The sequence below is a fragment of the Osmia lignaria genome, chromosome 9 (genome assembly GCF_051020975.1).
Source record: "Osmia lignaria lignaria isolate PbOS001 chromosome 9, iyOsmLign1, whole genome shotgun sequence".
Taxonomy (NCBI): Eukaryota; Metazoa; Arthropoda; class Insecta; order Hymenoptera; family Megachilidae; genus Osmia; species Osmia lignaria.
Genome location: NC_135040.1, coordinates 11,454,534 through 11,476,081, shown reverse-complemented (window position 1 = coordinate 11,476,081; position 21,548 = coordinate 11,454,534). Strand labels below are relative to the sequence as shown.

The 21,548-nt window shown below is 46.0% G+C and overlaps 1 protein-coding gene and 1 long non-coding RNA gene across 5 annotated transcripts in view; one reads left to right on the top strand and one right to left on the bottom strand.

The window, feature by feature from the left end:
• Positions 1-6,743, bottom strand: part of LOC117606479 (uncharacterized) — a 103,885-nt gene extending 97,142 nt beyond the window's left edge. Inside the window, exon 1 of one of the 2 annotated variants that reach the window (XR_004581966.2) lies at positions 6,300-6,743. This is a non-coding gene — a long non-coding RNA (uncharacterized LOC117606479). The remainder of the gene's footprint in view (positions 1-6,299) is intronic. The other variant, XR_004581965.2, reaches the window with a different exon arrangement.
• klu (zinc finger protein klumpfuss) overlaps positions 1-21,548 on the top strand; it is a 49,374-nt gene that overhangs the window by 6,393 nt on the left and 21,433 nt on the right. The window contains exon 1 of one of the 3 annotated variants that reach the window (XM_076690284.1): positions 6,830-8,032. The exons of the other annotated variants lie outside the window; for them this stretch is intronic. The gene's annotated coding sequence lies outside the window, so the exon portion shown is untranslated. Of the gene's footprint in view, positions 1-6,829; positions 8,033-21,548 lie in introns of those variants that run through there. 3 annotated transcript variants of the gene reach the window in all.

The window sequence follows — 21,548 nt, the reverse complement described above, 5'->3', positions numbered from 1 at the left end:
TGATTCTCGAATTTAGACGGCCAATTAGAGGGAAACGAGACCGGTAAGAAAAAAATAGGATGCGATCCGACAACGTTGTTCTTAACTCTTCAGACAGAGGATACTGAGTCATCGAAAAAGACCGCGACACTTGAGTGAAATTTAAGTGAAAAATAGATACAAGAAATTGAAACCTAGAAAAATAAAAGCTACGTTATTACCGCCGCGTCGTACAGTCTTTCGTAAATTGTTTTCGATTTTGTCGAAAGTCAACGATCTTTAATAAACTACTAAAAGAACGGCCTATCGTTTGGACGTTCTGTTTTTTGAACGGCAACTTCTTGAAAAGATCTGCTTACGTATCGGGAGCCGGGTACCGAGCGGGCAATTTGTCAGTGGCAAACGGTTTCACGCTCCTTCGTGTACAATAAATCAAGACGAGTTTCGGATAGTTAGACCGTTTACACGCCCTTCAAAGTCCACGGGACACCATTTACCAGCATCTTGTAAAAGATTATGTGCCGCGGCACGTCGGTTTCGCAGCTACTCTGACTTTTCTTCAGACAGAGATGACCAGCTTTGTAAGAAATCGCCCACCCGCCGCTGTTGTTTGCCCCGTTTAGGATCAATGACAATGCTAACACGCCTACAGCTTGTAACGAGCACCAATGCTGCTGACCATCGTCCAGTTCAGAAAAATGTATACAAGCTTCTGCCCTTGTGGAAAGGGCGAGGAAGGTTTCCTGAACTGTACTGAATGGAAGAAAAATTGAACGAGGGAGACTGTGACCTCCCTTTAGAATCGGATTCGGGTCATCCTTCGCAACTGTCTTGCCCATGGGCGCGTGCTAAGGATTAACGTCCAATATATTGAAAGTTAAAATTGCAATAACTAAAGGTGGACATAGGTTTATAAAATTGATAGAGAAATGGTGGTATGCAGAAAATACAAAAAATTCCTCAGAACCGAACATCATTATTCAATCACTCGCGCATATAATAACTATCTTTCTCTGGCGTAATCAAGCGTTCCAAAGGAAGCATCGTTTTTACTAAACGACACCAGGCTTTCATTATTACCCGCTATATTAAAGCCTGTTAGTTTCCTCGGTTAATCATACATTCGCCAGGATGATCCTATTCTAAGCAGCGGCGAGTAGTTTGCTTGGAAACTTCCGCGTAGACGTTCTAACCACGATCGAGGCATTATGCTCCTCGTTGTATGACGCTCCACCTTCGGGAGCCATCGATAATAACGTTTATTGGATGTTACCACGCGTGTAACGCAACGGCAGAACAATTTGCGTCCCTTTTGATGCCTTCAGCTTCTTTTCATCGGCGGCTCGAAAGGATCGCGAAACTCCGGCCTGGTAGAAGGGAACGAGAAGCGTTTTGTGCTGTCGCGTTGAAAGGGAGACTCTCCGGTTGCGAAAGCATCGGGAACGATGCCGCGGGCAATCGTTAATAATAAGAGTGTATTATAAGCCACGGAATCAAAGTGTAGCGTGCAATTACACGTCAATTCCGTCAACGTATTTCGTCACGCTGCAGGATGCCTTCGGTGACCGAAAAGGAACGCCCAATCTTTTCTCCCTGTACCGAGAGGTTGTCGCGTGTTTATTACTTTCTTTTTCAACTTTTCTCTTCTCCCCCTTTGAACCTCACTTTCCTAGGTATTCCCTTTGGCGTAGTGAGATTACTAATAAAATTAACAGCGAAGCTTCTATTATTCAATCTCTAAAGGAACATTCTCATAAATTTAATATTTTACAATGACAATTGGAAAAGTAACTTTAAAAATTCCGCGCGGCATCGTTCAAAGACCTCTGGCTTCCCAAAGATACCCACCAAGAGGTAACTTAATATAACTCCTGGCTCCATTATTCTTTCGAACGAAAGAGAGCAAATAGAGACAGCAGAGGGTTACATCGCACCCCTACGGTTTTCGTTTATTCCTGCGCCATTGTTTCGAGGCAACGTGCAACGTGGACCACGGGTCTAAAAGGCGCGTATAGGCGCGCGTAACACACGCACGTACGGTTTACACGTCGTGTAGAATGCAAGCTGCAACAGCGAACCTCGTCATAACGGTCGTCGACGAGGTTATGAGGAATACGGGCAACAGGACAGGCAGCCAGGGCCATTATTGTGCACGGACGACGATCTTTATGTTAGATCTTACACGAGGAGAACCCATGGGGTCCTGCGGCGCACGCCCATCACGCGGAGGGTGGCTGCGGTTTCACTATTTTTCTTACCCTCTTCCTTCCTCCTTCGGGAACACCGTAATCTTTCTTCTCGTCCTTTCTTCCATCTACCCCTCCCTTTTGCCGCCTCGTAAATCTCGAGGTGTTGAAACAGTCGAACGAAGGACGGGGTTTATGCCACGAGGGTAGAAAACACGTCGAGAAGAAACTTATGTACGACTTCTGTGCGCGGACCTATGAGCTTTCATTAATTTGATACATGTACATATACTTGTACAATTAACTGAACGTATGTCACCCCTTTGGTGGGGGTTAATCTGCCAAAAAGCCAGAAATTTTACTCTCGGCGGGGAAATCGTGATTGAAGGGTCCCGCTAGCGGGAGCAGCAACAGGTGTCAAGGGAAAAGAGTCTCCGGGAAGGGAAAATCAATCGTGAAAATAAACTACCCTTGTTCGTTTCTATATTACATATCAAGTACAACTCAAACAACATCCACGACTAAACTAAAATCATGGTAATCATCGTGTGCTCCAAATACTATTGAAAACGATCAGAGCTATCGAAGACCTATACTCGAAATGAGATCGATCATACTACAACCTGTCTCACAATCATCATCGTTGACAATTGACACGATCGTCGATCATTAAGGATCTTGTAGCTACAAGAACTCTCGTTCCGAATTACTTGCATCTTTTTCTTTCGAACGATACCGATGGCTCTGTCCGACTCCCACCGGCTGTCCATCTGGAGAATGCCACGAGTAGGCTCATTAATTGGCCCCGTTCGAGAGAAACGAAGGGAAAAATGTTCTAGCGGTGGCAAAGGCACGGTCGCCTTCTCTTTGCCAGTGGTTTCGTGTACAAACACGATCGGTTAGGTATTTGTGTGACGATAGGTTGGTAGGGGCGAACCCTAATGAGGATCCCCTACCATCGAGTGGCGAACGAGCGGCGCAAAGTAAATGAGCAGGTGCCTCTGGTATGCGCCCCGCCTACGCTTTCCACTTGCTCTTGTCCCCGGTCCGACTTGCTCGAGCAAGTCTCATCCTCGTCTTTTTTTCATGCCAGCCCGTAGATAGCATCGCGGAAAAGTGGTTCTTGATATATTACCAAAGTCGAGCGGCGCGGACAAATTATTCTCATATTCCCCTCCCTTCTGATCCGACCGGAACCGATTACATTAGAGTGCATTAGGCAGAATCTCGTGTCATAACTCAGGATTAATTTCTACGAGGGAAGACTAGTGGTGTCTTGGTTAACGAGTTATAGGAGTAACATTAAGATACTTCAGCATGGATCATTTAACAGGCTGTATTGCTTAATCTTCACGCTGCATAATTTATTTATTTAACGATCCATGGAAAGTTAACATTTTCAAGAAATAATTCGTAAGATTCTTGGTGTCTTGGCAAAATTCTGATTTATTAAGTGACGGTGATTTTAAAGAGTCCAAGCAATTATTGTTTGCGCGACTCGTGTTCCTTCGGCGTGATTTGCACCTTCACTCATCGTCGGTCGTTAGACCTTTCAACCTTGAGAGGAGACCTTCTCAAGGTGAGTAGACGCCGCGACACGTCGCAGCTAAATCGGGAGGAGAGTTCTCGGAGCTAGACTCCTCTTCTAGGGTGTATAACGTACCCGTAAAGTGGTCTTCGAGACAGAGCAAACGGTCACGCTTTTTAATACCAGCCAGGGCTGTGTTGCGTGTTCACTGTTCACGCATCGAACGTGCGGACGTACCACGTGTTTGCTTAAAATCTTGACGCATGACCGGCTGATTTGTTTTACCATTCTCAGGGCCGCGACTACTTGCCTGTCCATTCAAATAAATTTTAATAATCCTTCATTTCACATTTATTTCATTTCGATTCGATCATTTTTTGGTGATAGAGGAGGATGAAATTTGCAATTTGACTGAAATTCTTCGTTTTTCCACGTAAAACTGTGAAACTTTTAGCATAAATCTCCTTTGCATATTCGAAAGTTGTGAGATTCGAGTAAAATGAGTTCGAGTCTGTTAGTTTACCGAGAGACGAGTCATCGTCCGTCCTTCGTGGATGTTGCGCTATTGGTGACACACCGAGTCTCCCTCGTTTCCTTCTTCTCGATCCTCTTTTGTGCCTTTACTCCCGCTTCAGAGGACAGAGGGCCGTCCTCTACGGTCCTTCGTTCGTCGCGGTATGTAAATACGTGGAACGAGAAGGCTGCTCATCTCGGACGACCGACCGACCGCGGTGCATCGTATCGTATTCTGCCGCCATTTGTCTTCGCGATCCGGGATTACGTTACCACGATGATACACGATGACATTTATTTTGGGATTTGTACGGGTCGCCGTGGCCCTTTTCTCCACACCGTATCCTACGTGAAACGCGTCTTTCGTCGGTCTGCCTACGCGTTCCTCTTGTAACGAACGAGGAATGCTCTCCAACTGGAGTTTTCTTGTTATCGTGTAAACTAGACCGGTCAAAGCAACATTACACGTACGCGTACGATTAAGCAGATCGAAGGATAAAGTAGTTTGAAAGATATTCGGAAGGTATTCGCGATTCTTCGAAACGACTCTTATCCAAACACGACGATGAAGGAAGATCGATGAATCGTCGCGAGCCGGAATTGAACAATCGCGTGAGAATTGTGTAAACGCAGATGCCCTTAAGAAGCCACCCCACCCCCGATTTAAGGGAATATAAAAAGGGAGCACGTGGCAAAGATCAAACAGCTGGATCATCTCGTGCGTGCGTGCGTGCATTCGTTCCTTCGTGCCTTTAGGTAAGGATCTTTTTCTTGCGGAAAAGGTGGGTACGCGTGCGACCCAGGTGCAACCTCGGCAACCTTCGAAGGCGTGCGTGACAATGCGAGTACGCACGTGTGGGATACGTCGTCGTGACATGAAAGTCGCTCGAAAAAAAAAAAGCACAGAACATCTTTACAAACGGCAGATAACGTTCTTGCTACCGTTTTGATTGAAAAGATGGCGTCGCATCGAATCAACGCGACCAATTTTCACGCTATTTTCTGAATATTAAACACGATCGATGCGGGCAAGGAATCAAGGAAGTCGTAACGAAATATCTTATTTATTATACAAGCGTAAAGTGAACCAAGAACGTCGTCACACGGGAGTTACGTCAACACAGAGTAGAAATTGGCAAAGAAATCAGGAAACAACAGGCTGAATGACGCGCCTATGTGCTTATATCTATGCATACGCCAACATCGTGTCTATAATTATGTTTGATTTTGCGGATCTCTCGTGGAACGGCCGCGTGGGTGGAATGTCGAGGAATCGTTTCGAAAGTGCAACGGATTCTTTGACGGCGTCATCGCGTCGATACTGATTCATTAAAGTTATTAATATAATCGATAACCTATCAGACTGCTTAAACATGAGAAAAAACAGTTTACCAAATCGCAGATCTTCTCAAAGGATAAAACCCACGCAATTACCGGTTCAAGCTTTAAACTTTCATTAATATCCTCGAACGGTATTTTCTGCGAATGAAACGAAACTCGTTCGGTGAGATGGGAAACACGCGTGTTAAATATGGAAATGCCGCGTTAATACGTCGCAAATGAGCTGCGTGTAACGCTTAAAAGGAAGTAGACGAGCCTTGAATATATTCATGGCACACGAGCTCCTAAAATAAATCGACTTGAGTATTCTGCACTTTACGGTTCTCCGTGTGCTATTGGACTGTCGTGCCGGTTCTTCCGTTAAAGGAAAAAAAATGAAAAAAAAAAAAAAAAAAGAAAGAAGAAGGTAAACACGAGTGTCTAGAAAAAATTGAAATGGTCGAGCGGCCACTTAGCGAGTACTCACGACATAGTGGACACGTGTCTAAAGCGTGGCTAGAACCTTAACCACGTGTCAATATCTCAAGGGACGATTATTTACAAAAGTCATAGAAGAGGCGAGACGCGTTAGACATTTTTATCCAAGACTTCGAAAGAAACCACCGGATGCTTATTACCGCCTACTGCGTACAAGTTAGAACATATATTCTCTTCGAATAATTCAAAAAATTTCATTTCATTACTGGCGTTTCGCTAGAGGATTCGCACTTGTTGCGCACGCAAACAAAGCTGTCAAATAAATGCAAACGTACCTCATATTTACTCACCTGATCGATGCGTGGAGAAATTGAGTAATTTATCGGGAAAAAGCGTTGATCCTGTCGAATGCGCGGGATTTTCATTGACGGAAAGGCAGGATATTCGTGTTCGGAAAGCTTTTGCGCGCGCAAGAACTCACCCTCGGCGCGTGGGCAGGCCCGAGTAGAGAAACCAGTAAGAGACTTCCCTCTCTGTCGTCTTGTTCTTCTCTTCCACCGTAGCTACTCCGCTAGGTTTCGCTTTCTCTGTCTGGCTATCGCTCACCTTGCCGGTAAAAACAGCACGAGGTAGCCGGTCGCGAGTATAAGGGTAGGGGGATAGGCGTGGTTCGATTCCCGTAGGTACACCGGGAAACGATAGTGTTCGTGCGCCCACCTCGCGCCTACTGAGCTCGGTTAGGTCGAGGCGAACACGAAGGGGGGCGAGTCTACCCGAAGATAGTTGATGGTGGGGGTAGCTGGCACGGGTTGCGCAGTGGGGAGAGAAGGGGAGTTAAGGTTCGCACACACGAAAATCGGTGGGGACGAGGCCTGTGCACGTGTAGGAGACGGAGAGGGGCGAAGGGAGTCGAACACGGCCGAAGGTGAAACCCGCGAGCCGTCGTAGCCTCGCAGTCGGCGCGAGACCGCGCTACTGGAAGGGTCGGTGTGTTGTCATATTATGTGAATGGTACGCAACGCCTCTCTCAGATTCTCTCTTTCCACCATTTCTCGCTTCTAATCAGCTCGTACGCGGCAGAAAAGCGACAACGACTAAACTAAATCATAACAGGAGCGAGCGTAGAGAAAACCGGGAGGAAAGAAGATACGCTACCGTGGCTCCGGTGTCCGCGAAACCACCCTTTCCCGCTCGACTTCAGTGATTGAACGAGGGACAGTTTTGTTCTTTGTCATCTCGCGCGTAAGGGAGACGCGTTCGCAGATCGTATCGATAATCGAGTATTAATCGCGATACGATTGAACAGCCACCGGTCGCTGTACACGATATTTACAATTCGATAAATCATCGAAGAAACGTGGAGATGTAACACGAGGAAATCCACGATCGGTTGGATACCGACGGACCGAAGAATTCTGTGATCTCGATGTGCCTGGTTGTATATTATTTACGAAACTTATCGGCTTCGAGCGTCCTACGACGCGATCAACAAACAGAACTGAGAAGTGCGTCCGCTCCAAACGTGTCTGTTCACCGAGCTAAGGATACATTTTTTTCTGTGACGTTCGATCGTAAATACCGAGGAACATTTATCCTCCCATTTAATTTTAGTGCCATTTGTTCGAATGAAGTAAAAAAAAAAAGAAAAAGATAGTGAGAGACAAAAGATTAGTGCCGTGCTGTTATAGATATGAAAACGTAAGAAAGATAACAGCCTCGCGGCGTGTATTGTGTGTGATATTTCGATCGCGATCGATCATCGGAGGATTATTGGTGTTGATTTGTTGTTTCATAATCGTCTATACGTATTGTATTTCCGGTGTATTTGTGTCGACCGATCGTTGAAGAAACTCCTCGCGACGGCTCGGAGACGATCGCTAGCTGTGATAACGAACGTTCTTTCGATTTTAAGTAAGTTCAGTGCCTGGCCTCTCTGTGATTTCGTGACATTATATTTACCGTCGGAGCTTTACTTCCAACCCATCGTCCATTCCACTTAAGTGTCGCAAGGTGGAAAGGGTTGAATTTTGAGAGGATCGGATGCGCGGGAACCTTTAACCATTACTGGGTAAGCCAGAGAAGGCGATTTTCCTAAGCGTTGACATAAGCAGCACGCCGCTTATGTCGATGATACACGCGTTATCTTTGCAAGGTTACACGATCATCTTTCGATCCGTACAATGTAATTATCGATAGGTATCCTCGTATCTATCGAACACGTACGCTTCGCTGTTTCATGTTCCCCGATTCGAAAAAGTATACGCTTTAAAAATAATTTATGAATTCGAAATGAACATTGAAGAAATCTCTCGGAACGGTAATGATACATTGTCATCTAAACAAATCGGAGCAGCGACGCAACGTGCCGTTTTAAGCTCCCGCCACAACGTGCAACTCGATCGCTTTAACGCGTTAAATGCCACAGTGAAAACAGACGCGTGTAGTCAGACACATCGAAACGCCACTGATTTTTAAATTTAAGCTTTCAGTTTAATACTATTGTTATTCAATATTTGTTTCCTCTCTTATGATGAATATAATGGTTAAAATAATTAAAATTGAAAAATTAGGTCACTAGGTTTCGAGTAACTAATTCCTGACTTGATTCCATAGTGTCGCAACCCAGGATTTCTAGAATACAATGTATCACATTATTCCTAATGAACGCCATTATGAATTCTTTCCCTTCGAATTTATATTATTTTATAAAAATCATTTTAACAAGGACAAGTTTCGCGGGATACGATAACTAATAGTTGGTACAAAAGCCTTTTTCTTTTCTTCACCCTCGGTGCACAGCACACACAGGTGCATTTATAATCCGTGTCACACAACTTGCCCTTCCATCGTCACGTGCGAGGGCGGTTTAACAGCATGCGGCGAGCTCGTTGAAGCGTCGCGGCGCTAAGCGTCGGAAGTAGAGCGGATGCGCGTGTTAGGGCGAACGCGTATGAACACATCTCTTTTCACGCTCGACCTTTTCCCTCTTATAACGTCGTAACGAATTTATAAGCTCGTTTAATTTTATCATCGACAGATCAAACTTGAGTATAATTAACTGTTAACACTTTCATCGAATGATATTTAGAATAGAGTGACGTTAAGGTGTCGTTTATCCACGTTCCACGAGCATCCGGTTACTTCCGAACAGGGGTGCACGTAACGACGAAGCGTTTTTGTAGGATATTCAGGTGCAGCTAGTAGCGTGTCACGTGCGAGGGAGGTTTTAACATCGGAAGTGGAGCGAACACGCGCGTTAGGTCAGCCACGTAGAACGATCAGCTACGACCAATCTCTTTTACGCGTGTCCCTTCACGGCTCGTGACTCTGATGCGCGTGCTAATCCTTTGTGTCGATGTAACCAACGTATGGGCATTGCACGCGCGTGCATTCAGCTAAAAGTAACATCGACTTAAACGAATTTCATACGCGAAACAATATAGAATCGCTCGTAAATCCTCTTCCTTCGATTGTCTTCCTCTATACGCGTACACGTAGCCGAGTTATAGAATGGCGTTCGCAAATCGCGTTGTTTCGTATCGAACAGGACGGTATTGAAATCGTACGGATAGGGTATTCAAGGGAACGGAACGGAACACGAAACGCGAGACAATATATTCGATTTCGCGATTGACGAAAGAATTTAACACCGACGCGTAAACAAACGTGAAGGAATCGTATTCGAGCGAAGAAAATCAGTGCATACACGACGCGTCCCTCGACTTCGTACGTAACGTAAGTTTATTGACGCGCGAACGGCCTGGTCAATGGAACGCTAATCGTGCGAACTGTGCCTCCTATTGTCTCGCTCGCGTTCCTTTACCTGTGTAACGATTAAACGAAGAAAAAGCGTGTTTCGGACGCGTGAAAAAGACACGCTGCAAGACGACAGTGCACCAGGTGTCAGGTGTCACGGCTGTCCGGTTTCGTTTGCAAACACGCCGAACAACAAAAACGATTTCTTGTCGATCCTCCTCGAGGAGTACCTCCTCCAGGTGGTTCCTTCTCTGCTCGTCTGCTTCTTCCAACCGCGGCGAGAAAATATTGTTTTTGCTCGTCGACTCCATAAAATGCCACTCGAACCCTGTTATTTCTTTTCGATCCCGAGGCGAGGCTAACTTACGAGAATCGTCGCCACGATCATCGATACGCCGAACAACCTGTCAGTTATTACGTTCTAACGGGCTTACGAGCACCGTGGAATTACCATTTTTTTTTTTACCGATACAGTGGAACATTGATTATCGTATCGCTATCAAAATTTCAAGCAAGTAACAATGTTTACCTGTACTTTGGAACAGGTGTACCGTTCTAATGGTTTGTTCAAAGCGACGCGAACGTCCCCTGGATTTCACAATTCCTTGCACGACTGATGTTAAGAGAGGTGGCCGATGAAAAAGACCGCGGAGCACCGCCCACCGAGCGACTTGTCATTCGTCGATCCGTATCTTGCCGGACGATTTATCGTGTTTTATGCACATATTCGCGCCCGCCGGTTGGCGCGGCGGCGACGGTGCAGCGTCGTCGCGTCCCGCATGCGGGCAGCTGCTGCATCAAGAGCAGGGCTACCCTGCGCATAATGATACATTGCGCCGGACATGAAAGTTATAAGCTTTAATTCGAGGCTCGCGCGATTCGCCGTACGGTGACCGTATATCGATCGCCAATTTGCTATGCAGATACCAAGGCCTTTCGGTGCGTTCCCTGAACGCAGCCCCTGCAATCTTTTCCCCCTCTGCTCTGGCTGCCACCCTTTACACCCTTTGCTCTCGTTCTCCGGGCCCTCTAAGGGAACAGTGCTCGTGCAGAAATAGAATAAGCGAAGATTAAAGTAGAGCCTATCTCTGCGATAAGATTATACACGTCGAGGATCCGAAGACGATTATACAGCTTGTCGTTCGTTCGCGCGACTTTTCTTATTTCTCGCCCGTTCCACGTCCTCCTGTTCTCTTGATACGTGCATCCAAACGGAATTTCACTAGTTCGTGGAAATGTTCATCGGGACGCGTCGTGGGGGACGATGATTCGTTTCAATGACAGCCGATCGGGGGTGAGAAACTCGTTGGATAAATTGATGCCGGCTGATCGAATCGGATCCACGATGAAATGGACGTATTCCATGGTGGCCGCAGACACACGCGGCACACCGCAAGAAAGGAAAGGGAAAACGTGTCGGGACCGGTATCGGGATCGTTCGCCATTTCGTTCGTACGGGATGCTCGAACGCTGGCAATCTCTTGCGGCGCGGCTCTTATGCCGCAATTAGGAAATCCATTTGGTGTAATTGCGCGAACGAAGGAGATCGCCGTCCCGCAGCTACCGTGCTTAATCAAACGCCCTTAATCGTTTACCTATACCCATAGACCGATATCGAGAATCACCGCGTATTTCCCCGTGCAGAACCTTGTCACGATTCCGTGATGGAAACCACCGCGTTTCTCCTGGCTAATTCGACCAGATCGAGCCTTGAATTCGCGAAAATGGCGATGGGATGCACCGCGAAGGAAGAAGACGATAACGAAAACGACGGTGTCGATCGTTGACGACCGTAATGGCCATCGATTAACGATTTAACGATCGCTCTTTGATAGTCTGCCGTAAATCGTCGATATCTCTACGAAACTGAACGTTTACGAAGACGATCGATGTTTCATGAACGTGTTCACCGTGAAAAAAAAAATGAAAGAATATCGTTGTTTCAATGTTTCGATCGATTCCTTCTTTATCTCCCGGTGGACTGTAATAAATAAGAATTAGTAACGGTTGTTTTTGTTCGTCGACGAAGTTCGTTGCTGGCGCGCGATTTCGAGCGTACGCCCACGGAAATCGTACGAACGGTGTCGTAATGATCGACCATTATGCTAATCGAGTGCGAAGGCAAATCTCACAGCGATGATACACGCGGCGAATTGTCACCTGCGTGTACGAAGATTGTTGTACGTACCCGTACCAGATATTCGATGCAAATTGCAGCCGTTCGTAGTTCGCGCTAGACCTAGCTGGCTATTACGTTCGAAATGTAAACGTCGCATAAAGAATACTGCGTATTGTTGATCTTAATGATCTGGCCAACTCTAAACAGCATCGAGGATAGAAGAAATGATCGAATGATACGTTTGAATCGGTCAGGGTGGAGTCGCCGAAGAACTCATAGGTGTAGTTCGGGTTAAAGCGATTAGAAGATAGCAGAACGCGAGGAATTTGCACGCGTTTCGTATAAATCACGCGGTTAAGTAACTCCAACAGTTTCGTATAATATTACAGAGTGTGGAACAGGTTCGGACCCGGTAGGAAAGCGTGTGAATCTTCGTCTACTTAATTCGTGTCTCGTCTGGGTAGATAATACCATCGAAGGAAGCGGCGCGTAGGTGGTTGTCCGTGGAGTTTCTTCATCGGCTCGCAGGTGTAACGCTGGTTAACACGCGGCCAATCCCTTTCAACCATATTTTATCCCGACTGTCCATGGTCGATCTCCGACGAGAATCACGGTGGAAGGTATACACGCTTACGTAAAAGCGTTGCCGCCTATTCCTTTCGGTGTGTCCTCGGGCATCGTGGATCGTCGGAATTATTGTCCTCGTGAATCTGTCCCCACGAAGCACCGGCATAAATTCTCGTTTCGAGCATCGAACCGCGCGTCAACGTTCACCGTTATGCTAATCCACCTTTCTCCGTCGCGTTTTACTTCCTCGTTCATCGAGGAAAGAAAGCTCGGAGAGGCTGGAACGTCGGAAAATTAGCGAAACGATGCCCGCTCGAATCCATTCGAGTATTTTCATTCTCTTTATCAACACGTGCGGATCGGTCCGCGTGCGTACGGACGCGAAAGAGGTGGAGTTCTCGAGATGATCGAAGCGCAGATAACCAGCGAGCAGAGGATAGAGTTGTTAACCGTACCGTGAAGCGTTACACAGGGATTGCTCGTTGGGGTGGCGGTGGTGGTGATGGAGGTGGGTGAAAGCGAAGCGAGGGTTGCGAGAAAAGCTCGGAGGGGTTGCTTCGTCCTTGACCGTGAATTCATCCCTGCGCCACAGCCAGCAGCAGGTCGGTTGGGTTGTACGCTAGGATGCACACCGAAGGCTATCTTGTCTCGCCGTGCCGCGACGTGCTTCTCAAGAAATCAATATCCCTCTCTCTTCTCTGTGCCAGCAGAAACTGCGGCAACCTCTATACGCACCCCATCCGGTGTAACACGTTGCAGAAACGCGTAATTCCGGCGCATTGTTGCGATTTCGCGTTGGCCGCATCGCGCGTACAATCACCGTAAATGTTGCGAAAGAACAGTTACCGAGGACGTTTTAACGTAAACCACGCGTTCCGACCAAACGGTATTTAAATTCGAGCACATTGTTATGCAGATTTTATGGGAAACCTTGTTTCCGGTTAACGAGTGGCTTGTTTTAACGAGAGACGGGGTTGCAGCCTGGATCGAGCACCGTGCCAATTTAATTAATCGTTCAATGAATAGACAATTTTCCTTTTGTTACCTTCAGACACCATTTACTTATCTTTCATATTTAAGTCAACATAAATTCGATACAAAAAGAGCAGAAACTCGAGAGAGTGAATATGCAAAAATATATTTTTCTTTCACACTGGAAATTAGATTGAAACGAAATCAAACGCGATACGATATTTCCTGAAGAGATTTACGATTTGATCGATGTATGTAGATTTTAATTTTGCAACGTTACACTGTTACGTTTGCTCGATACTATGTATGTACAATATATTATCGATTGGCCGCCAGTGACACGCGGGAGGTTTTCCATCAATCCGTGTAAAAAAAAACAAATGAAAATCCTGTCTATCGGTCGTGTACGCGCCAGTTTAATATGTTCTTACAAACAAGTCGAACGATAGTCGCTCGTATCTGTCGACGTTTTATGCCCACGGTGTCCTGTAATACTCCTACTAACGCGAGCTGGTTTTAACAGAGTAATTAACGCCCACGTGCGTTTAACTGGCAGGCGCGATTGACTTTGCTCTCAGGGCAGGAAGATTTGTCTTTGATACGGTGCTTTTCACGATTACCACACGACCGGTTGTCAGTAGGAATAGTAAAAATATCATAAACTCTAGACGAATGAAAATCCACAAAAACGCGACTCTCCCACGCAGTAAACGTTAAATCTTACTCTGATCTGTATTAAAAGTGAAAATCGATGTTATATGAAGCGTGAAATTCATACGATTTTTTGAATAATCGGATTAAAATAGAGCCGGATCAAAGTTTTACCCTTTCCTACTCGTTGTCAATTCGAAAATTTCATTAATTAATAATTCGATCGAATGGTACGTTTCCGGCGTGCCGTAGCTGCATTTCCGGGCGGTACGCTCACTCCCGGAATTCCTGGTGTTTATATAGGTCAGTAGGGACGCGTGGCGCCTATCGATCGACCGTGCAGTTGGAGTTCAAGGTCGCGCATCTTGTTTCAGAGGCTGCGCCGTGCGCGCGGCTGGTACACGTGCAATCCCCGCGAACCCTTTGCATCTTCGCACATGGTTCTTCGTTCTCTTAACGATGCGGTACAGTTAAATCTCGTCTGAATCGATGTCGTGATGAGGAAATGAAAATAGCGAATATAAAAGTATCGATAAAGACTAATGAAAAGAAGCAGTAGGCGCCAAGATGAAGAGACGAATCGATCGATCAGGATCATTTAGACGCGTGTTTTACGATCGCTAATCTCGATGATTCGTAAGTTATCTTCTCTTCTGCTTCGTTCCTCGCCGTATTAATTCGCGTACTCTTATTTCGTGGCTGCCGGTTCGTAACGATTATTGAACGATCGTCACCGCTAGGAAAACGATCGTTCTCGATGGTCGAACAGGTAGCTGGGTTGGGCCAGATACTTAAGTTGGTGTACCTATACCTACCTGGCGCAATCACCGAGTCGCCAAAGAGGCTGGCTACCGGAGTTAACGAGTCTCCGCAATAAACTGGACGTCGTTTCGCCTCTTCGTTGCCTCGACTCGTCGTCGCTGTCGCGGCCGTTGTGTTCCTCTCGCTCTATTTTTACCCTTTATTCGATCCGCTCCAACAGGTACCCGGTCTCTCGAGCCACGCGTGGGTAGATAGATATAGGTCCGGACCAGCCCCGAAGGGGGAGAAATGCATCGGGATATCGATAGCCCAACAACCACGCGCCTTCGACCGAAAATGAAGAACGACCACCATACTCCGGTGTTCTCGTACGGACGCGAACCGGACGTTATCGAGCATCCTGATCTTCCTTCCCTGCTCCTCGAGCTGCACGTTCCTTTCCTGTTTAACAGTGGTTGCCAAAATGCAGAAACAGCTACCGTGCCAACGTCTTTCGGAACGGGATAATGCTGTTAATACGTGTTTTTATTGCTCGCTCGATCGGTAGCAACACCTGTCCCCATGGAAATACGATAATCGCGAAAAGTAGTCATTCCTTTGGCGAACGCGTATCAGCTGCGGGTGTATTTGTACCTTGTCAGATTTATCATTGCTCGCAAAACGGCGACGCTTTATTTCTTTGAATTAATACTTATCTACACCTGGCGGATGATCGCGACGTTAATTGTTGAGATTAAGAGCGTTAAGGTACTGGTATCATGATTTTTCCGACATCTGTAGAAGGTGACGCTTGGAAATTTATCCTAAGTCCAAGTTTCGCGTGGCTCAGGTGCATAGTGCATTCGTCGAAGATGCACTCCGGTACACCTGTTACGAAGCTGGACCTACCTTTTCTCTTTCTCTCTCGCTCCTCATTTGTAGGTATCGCGGCCCTCCCACCTCTCCGTTATTTGTTCCTGCAGCTACCCTAACTGCTTATGCTCGGTCGTCTCCTCTCTTCGGGGACCCGCGCGGTCCTCGCGCGGTAATAAATTCTCTTCGCTGCTACTTCTTCGCCTTGTTCCACCATCTCCTCCTCCTACTCCGCCGCGCGCGGTGCCACCATATTCTACCGACAGTTTTTCTTCGCCTTATGTTCCGTCTCCGCGACTCTCCATTGTGCTGGGCCGCCTTTAAAAGGTGCTTTCAGGCGACTCCGAGAGAGCCGAGCGAAAGGGTATCGATCTTCGATAGTTTCACCGGGAACGTTTGATGCTCATCGTCGACGCGTATCGCTGAACGTACAATGAATGAAACGAAAAATAAATTGAAATATTGTTAGAAGATATTGGTATCTTAATAAGCAATGTACAAGTGTAATGAAACGAGATAGATATTTATAGTTGAGGTGATTACAAGATAGCAAGGTGTACCACTATTTCTTCGATTCACTGTAGCTTTAATTCCTGTTTTTATTCCTTTTTCCAAGAATGTGGAATTTATGTTTAACAACGTTGCAAAAGGTGCGCCCATTCAAAGTTGCTCGAGGAACGTAATTTATTCCGCGTTAAAGTTGCGCTACCCATCGATGTGGCGTCTAAATCAACTTAAGCTACTAGTACCTGCGGCAAATCAACTCGATAATTATTAGTTGGAGTTGCTGATGTCGATACACTAGATCTCCGTTATCGATAACGGTCGATAGAGAGGCGTTAAATATCGGAACCACGGGAAAATAATCGCCGCTCCGCTCTAATCAGCGTGCACGAACCGAAACGATAAGAATTTATTAGCCTTTCAAACCTTTTCGTTGTTTTTCGTCGCTCCCGCGTTCGTTAATTTTCTCGATACCGATTCGAAGATTATCGGACACGATCGATTCATCGATCTGTGCTTACGCGCCCCTGTCACTCGGTATCGAACCAATGAATTTTCCGATCGATGTCATGAATGAATGAACCGATCTTACAACGGCGACCAGTTTAGATCGCAAAGGCGGCGATGCTGTCGAGCGTTGATTAAGTTCGCTTCTAAAAGTGCGCTAATCACACCGATTGCGACCGGTTATTATATAAAAAGTGTTACAATAAAATCGCCCCGAAAACCGACTGAAATCGTTAAAATTATTGAACTGCACGAATCTCGTTATTTAAACTTTCGTCAAATTATCTGCAATTCCACCAAATTATATGTAGGTAATAGTAGGTGATTAACGGGTAGAATTAAATCTAATCATCGGGACAAGTTTCATCGGAATTGCCGTGTCACGGGCTTTCGCGAATTTATTTCTTAGCTGAACGTTCGCCAGCAATTAGAGAACTATTCGAGTGTTAATTTTCTCTTGCGAGGCGGTTGCATAGGCGTTGAAGGAAGCGTTCGAATCTTTTCAGATTGATCGATATCGAGCCTGATTAACGATTAATAACACAAGGTAGCCGAGTCAGGCTCGATTCAAAGCATCGACGATCGTATATACATTGTCTACGTCGATTACCAAACTACCTTTTCAAATCGTTTCTCCTTGGTTACACAGGAGCAACGCGTTCGAAGAAAAAAGGCTCTTGATACACGCAAAGAGTGTTTTATTACGGTTACTTATTACTTCCTTTATTACCGGTTCACGGGTAAAATCGCGTGCAGCTTTTTCTGTAAGAAAGTTCACCGCAAGAAACCAACAAAAACGACAACCTGCGTTACATTGTACGCGGGGTTTCGACATTCGCTAATTACACGCGTTTCACTAATCGATCGTTGAAATCGAAATTACGCGATCGTCGTCGAGAAAAAGGATCCAAAGAAATCGGCTGGAATCGATAGTTTGCGAATTGGAATTATACCTTCAACCGAAGTGATTCATTTTAATTGGCGCCACCTTTTGCTTCCCCCGCCTCTTTCCCGCTCTCTCCTCGAAGATATCTTCATCGAGCGTGATTTACATCGATGATCTTTCTTTAATCGGATCTGCATAACGCCGTGCTAAGATGATGTATAATACTTATCCTTTTCGTCAGGAAATGATTTTCTTAGCAAACGATACGGCGATATTTAAATCGATTGAAATTTCAATTTTAACCCTTAAAGTATTCTGTGTTAGGGTTTCTCCTGATTATCCGCAATTCGCCCTTTTACATCTCCTGATCCTTCTTTTTCTTCTTTCTTGTTCTCGTTCGGTTGCCAACCATGAAATAAGAAAAGTAACGCATACTCCCGGCTGTTCTGTGCCTGGGACTTTGCCCTTTGCAACGATTGGCCGGTTGCATTACGTCATCTGGGCTACCTGCGGTCTTGAAGGGAAGGAAAAGAAAAAAGAAAAAAAAAAGAAGGTAGCGCCTCGGGTCCGATGCAAACGAGCGAAGTAGGTCGTCTTCCTAAAGTCTCTGGTCGTCATCGGAATCCTCGAAGAGGCTCCTTAAGGGGTTCTCAATCTGGTTCACCGTTGGCTCGTCTATGATATCGTTATCGTTATTGCAGCTCAAAGTAAAAGATCAGGTTTCTTATCGAACCGAATTCAAGAAAATACTGATATTAGGTGGAGAAATTGTTTCTTTTCTTGGCTGGATTTCCGGACGTCTGCCGACCACGTCCTCTCTCGATAAGAACACCTTGCGCATGGAATTAAGCGTAATCTCCAAGGGAAGCGGCTAACCAGATACGGAAGTAGGTCGATTAGGTAATGTCAGCTTCGAATCACTGCAGTGGGTGTGTGCGTATTGGAATCTCCATGAAACTTGAAATAAAATCGTTAGTTACACTCAGAAGGAAAAAGGGCTGATACGACATGAGAACCGCCGTTACGATTCACCTGACCCATAGACCGCTAATTGCAGTTAGGATGCACCGGTGCAACGATGCAGCGAGATTCAGCGGTAGCGCTATCGTCTGCGCCGGTTCCCCTTAATCCTCGAACGGGCGTGTTCCTTACCTTTCGAATTCCTAAATTCCTGGATTCTCAGTTTACGACGAAAGTCCATCTAGAAGGCCCGCCGCAGGCTTGTCCCATTCGTTATTGGCAGATAACCAGCCCCTCTCGTCCCGCCGCTCTTTTCCCGTTGCACAAAAGACTGGCGAGTTCCTTGCATTCACGCGTGTTCTCCGATCGAGCCGAATTTCCAGCGCACACGAGCGATTTTCGATCGGTTTTTTCGCGCCGTTATCCATAGCATCCGTCACGGTTCGTCCTTCGAGCAAACGCTTCCGGATTCGTTTATAGAATGCGGAGGAAAATTTATTCCTGCCGCATTCCGGCTTCTATAGTGGCGCAACACGGTCGCTCGCGAGAAACAACTCGGCCACCGTACCTGTTCTCGGTTTAATGGATTCATTTTGACGCTTTTACGATTCGCCGGGAGGTCGACGGTCTCCTCTCGAAAATAGACCGTCATTTGGGACATTGTCGCGCATATCCGTGCGCTTCGTGGAGGAACAGAAACGCGGTGATGAGGGACGAGGATGAACGGAGGAAAAAGAGAGAAAGCCATGGAGTGGCAGTGAGTGATTTAGAAAGCTGTGTCCGCCAACGCGCGTAACCACGCTCGCGATCCACCGGATAGAAGCTCGTCCTACGCGAACAACGTCTCTATGATGTCCTGCCGAAATCGACCTTCCCTTTGGATTTCGCTGAACCCTTCCGACACCCACGACGCGACATTCGCCAACCTACTCGAACTCGTTAGTCCTTCGATTAAGACGCGTCATTATCAGTGACACGTATCGATTACTTATCGTTGCGTCTGTCTTATCTGATTCTAATTTTAATCCACGTCGAAACGTATCGTTCTTATCTGATCTCGATAAACGAAGATTTCGAAAAAAGGGAACTTTAAATGTATAGAAAGTACGTCAAACTTTATGTATGGATTTATCTTCTATTTTACTGGAAATTTCGTTAATAGATATATTAAAGATAAAATGACTAATCAGAAGGATTAAACGTGTTAACGTTGTCACCTGAACAGCAATCAGAATACAAGTTCTCCTAAGTACCCGCCTATTACAGCTACGAGATTCTACGCTAATTTTATTGCTACATTTAATTACGAAGGAGGTTGCAGCAAAAATAATGCGTGTAAACGAGGTCTTCAAAAAGCCAGGATAAGATTTCTGCAAATGTTCGCAAGGATTTTGAAACAAAACTACGATAAGGTTAATTAAAAATAGCGATACATGGCGATTAGTTCGAGTGCAGGATATCTGAACAAGACGGCGTATCAGGAATTTAATATTCTTAATAAATAAATTCAGAATCGGCTAATTCCGTAGGGATAAAAATCTAATTAACCTTAAGTTTATCAGGTATCTAGATACAAGTAGCGAAGGTTAGATCGTATCCACGGTCGAGTTCCTTTGAAATTTTGAAGGACCCTCGTGTCGTTAGTCGACCCTGCCCGGAACGGATGGAATCCTGACTAACCTCCTGTCCCCGATTCCTAGGCTGTTCGGACGATCCAGGTCGAAATTTACGAACTTGTCACGAATGCCGCAGATAATTCCTCGCGATGATTAGCCGTAAACGATCTAGGACTATCGAACGGATCGTCTCAGAGGAGAACGACGCGGGTGGACATTCTCTGAATCGTTTCTGGCTCTGCGGTTTTTTCCTCGCTGGTCTCCGTTTATTTCAGCGAATTTAAGAGAGGCATCGAGCGAAGGAGTCGGGGGCAGGAATTCGTTGGGAAGACGAGAGGAACGTCGCGTGGGGCCACCATTACGTGGCTCGATGGAACACCGGTAATATCGCGCGATACCACCGCGGATCCCTATAACGCAATAATGTGCCGACTTTATGCGACGATTATCGCGAACGGCTCGTGGTGCAGAAAGACGGGGAAACCGGCGAAATCCCATTAACCGGCTATGGTGGCCGACCCAGCGTGTGGCACCTGTCCAGAATTGCGTGTCTCCTGCTCGCGCCCGCTTTACCTGTCCACCCGTTTTCTTCCTCTCTACCATTTCAGAATCCTTCATTGAGAAGGCAAACATTCGTTTAACCCTTTCACGACATAGTATTTCTAATCTGTATACATAGAATGCAGTTTCATTTCTGTTTTATCCGAAGTATGCAATATTTCTTCTTTCACCATGTCGAAGTCTTTATTTTTAACCGAACACTTTCATTGTGTCATATCTTTCATTTTCCCAGTTAGATCGTAACTTTTTCTGTCTTAACATTAATCCCGATGATAAATCTGAACGACCAATAAACGATATAGTGATTGATTATTAGTAAGCGTGTTCGGTTGCTAAATGGTTGGGCTCTTTCTGTCTTGAAGTATCGAAAGTGGCGCGTTTCGTCGACCAATAAATCCTCGAGTATTAACGACGTCCACGGGATGCACGCGAGATGAAAGTCGATGAGTGGGGATCGTTAACTCGCGGTCTCTCAGTTTGCCGCAAAAACGGATCGTTCCTTGGAAGGTAGCGATATCCTCGCGGAGACGCGACGCGCCTTCCAAACGCTTGCTCTCGATCATCCTCGATCCATCCTCGTCTTCTCTTTTCTCGCGTTCCGGTCGCGCGCGCCTCGAAAAAGTGCAAAAATTAGCCCTTTGTTCGATAATTAGTCGCGATATTTAACGACCGGCAATTATTCGATGCTTCGTCGAAACGGATGAAAGAAAATTCATTTATTTCGCTTCTTCGCGTCACCTTTCTCTTCTCTTCCTACGAACACGACAATGCTGGGGCCGAGATTGAGCGAAAAAGTATCTCCTGCAAAGGAAGTGCGATTACGATAATTTTCCCCGATGGCAAAGAACGGGGATCGAAAGAGGGACAATAA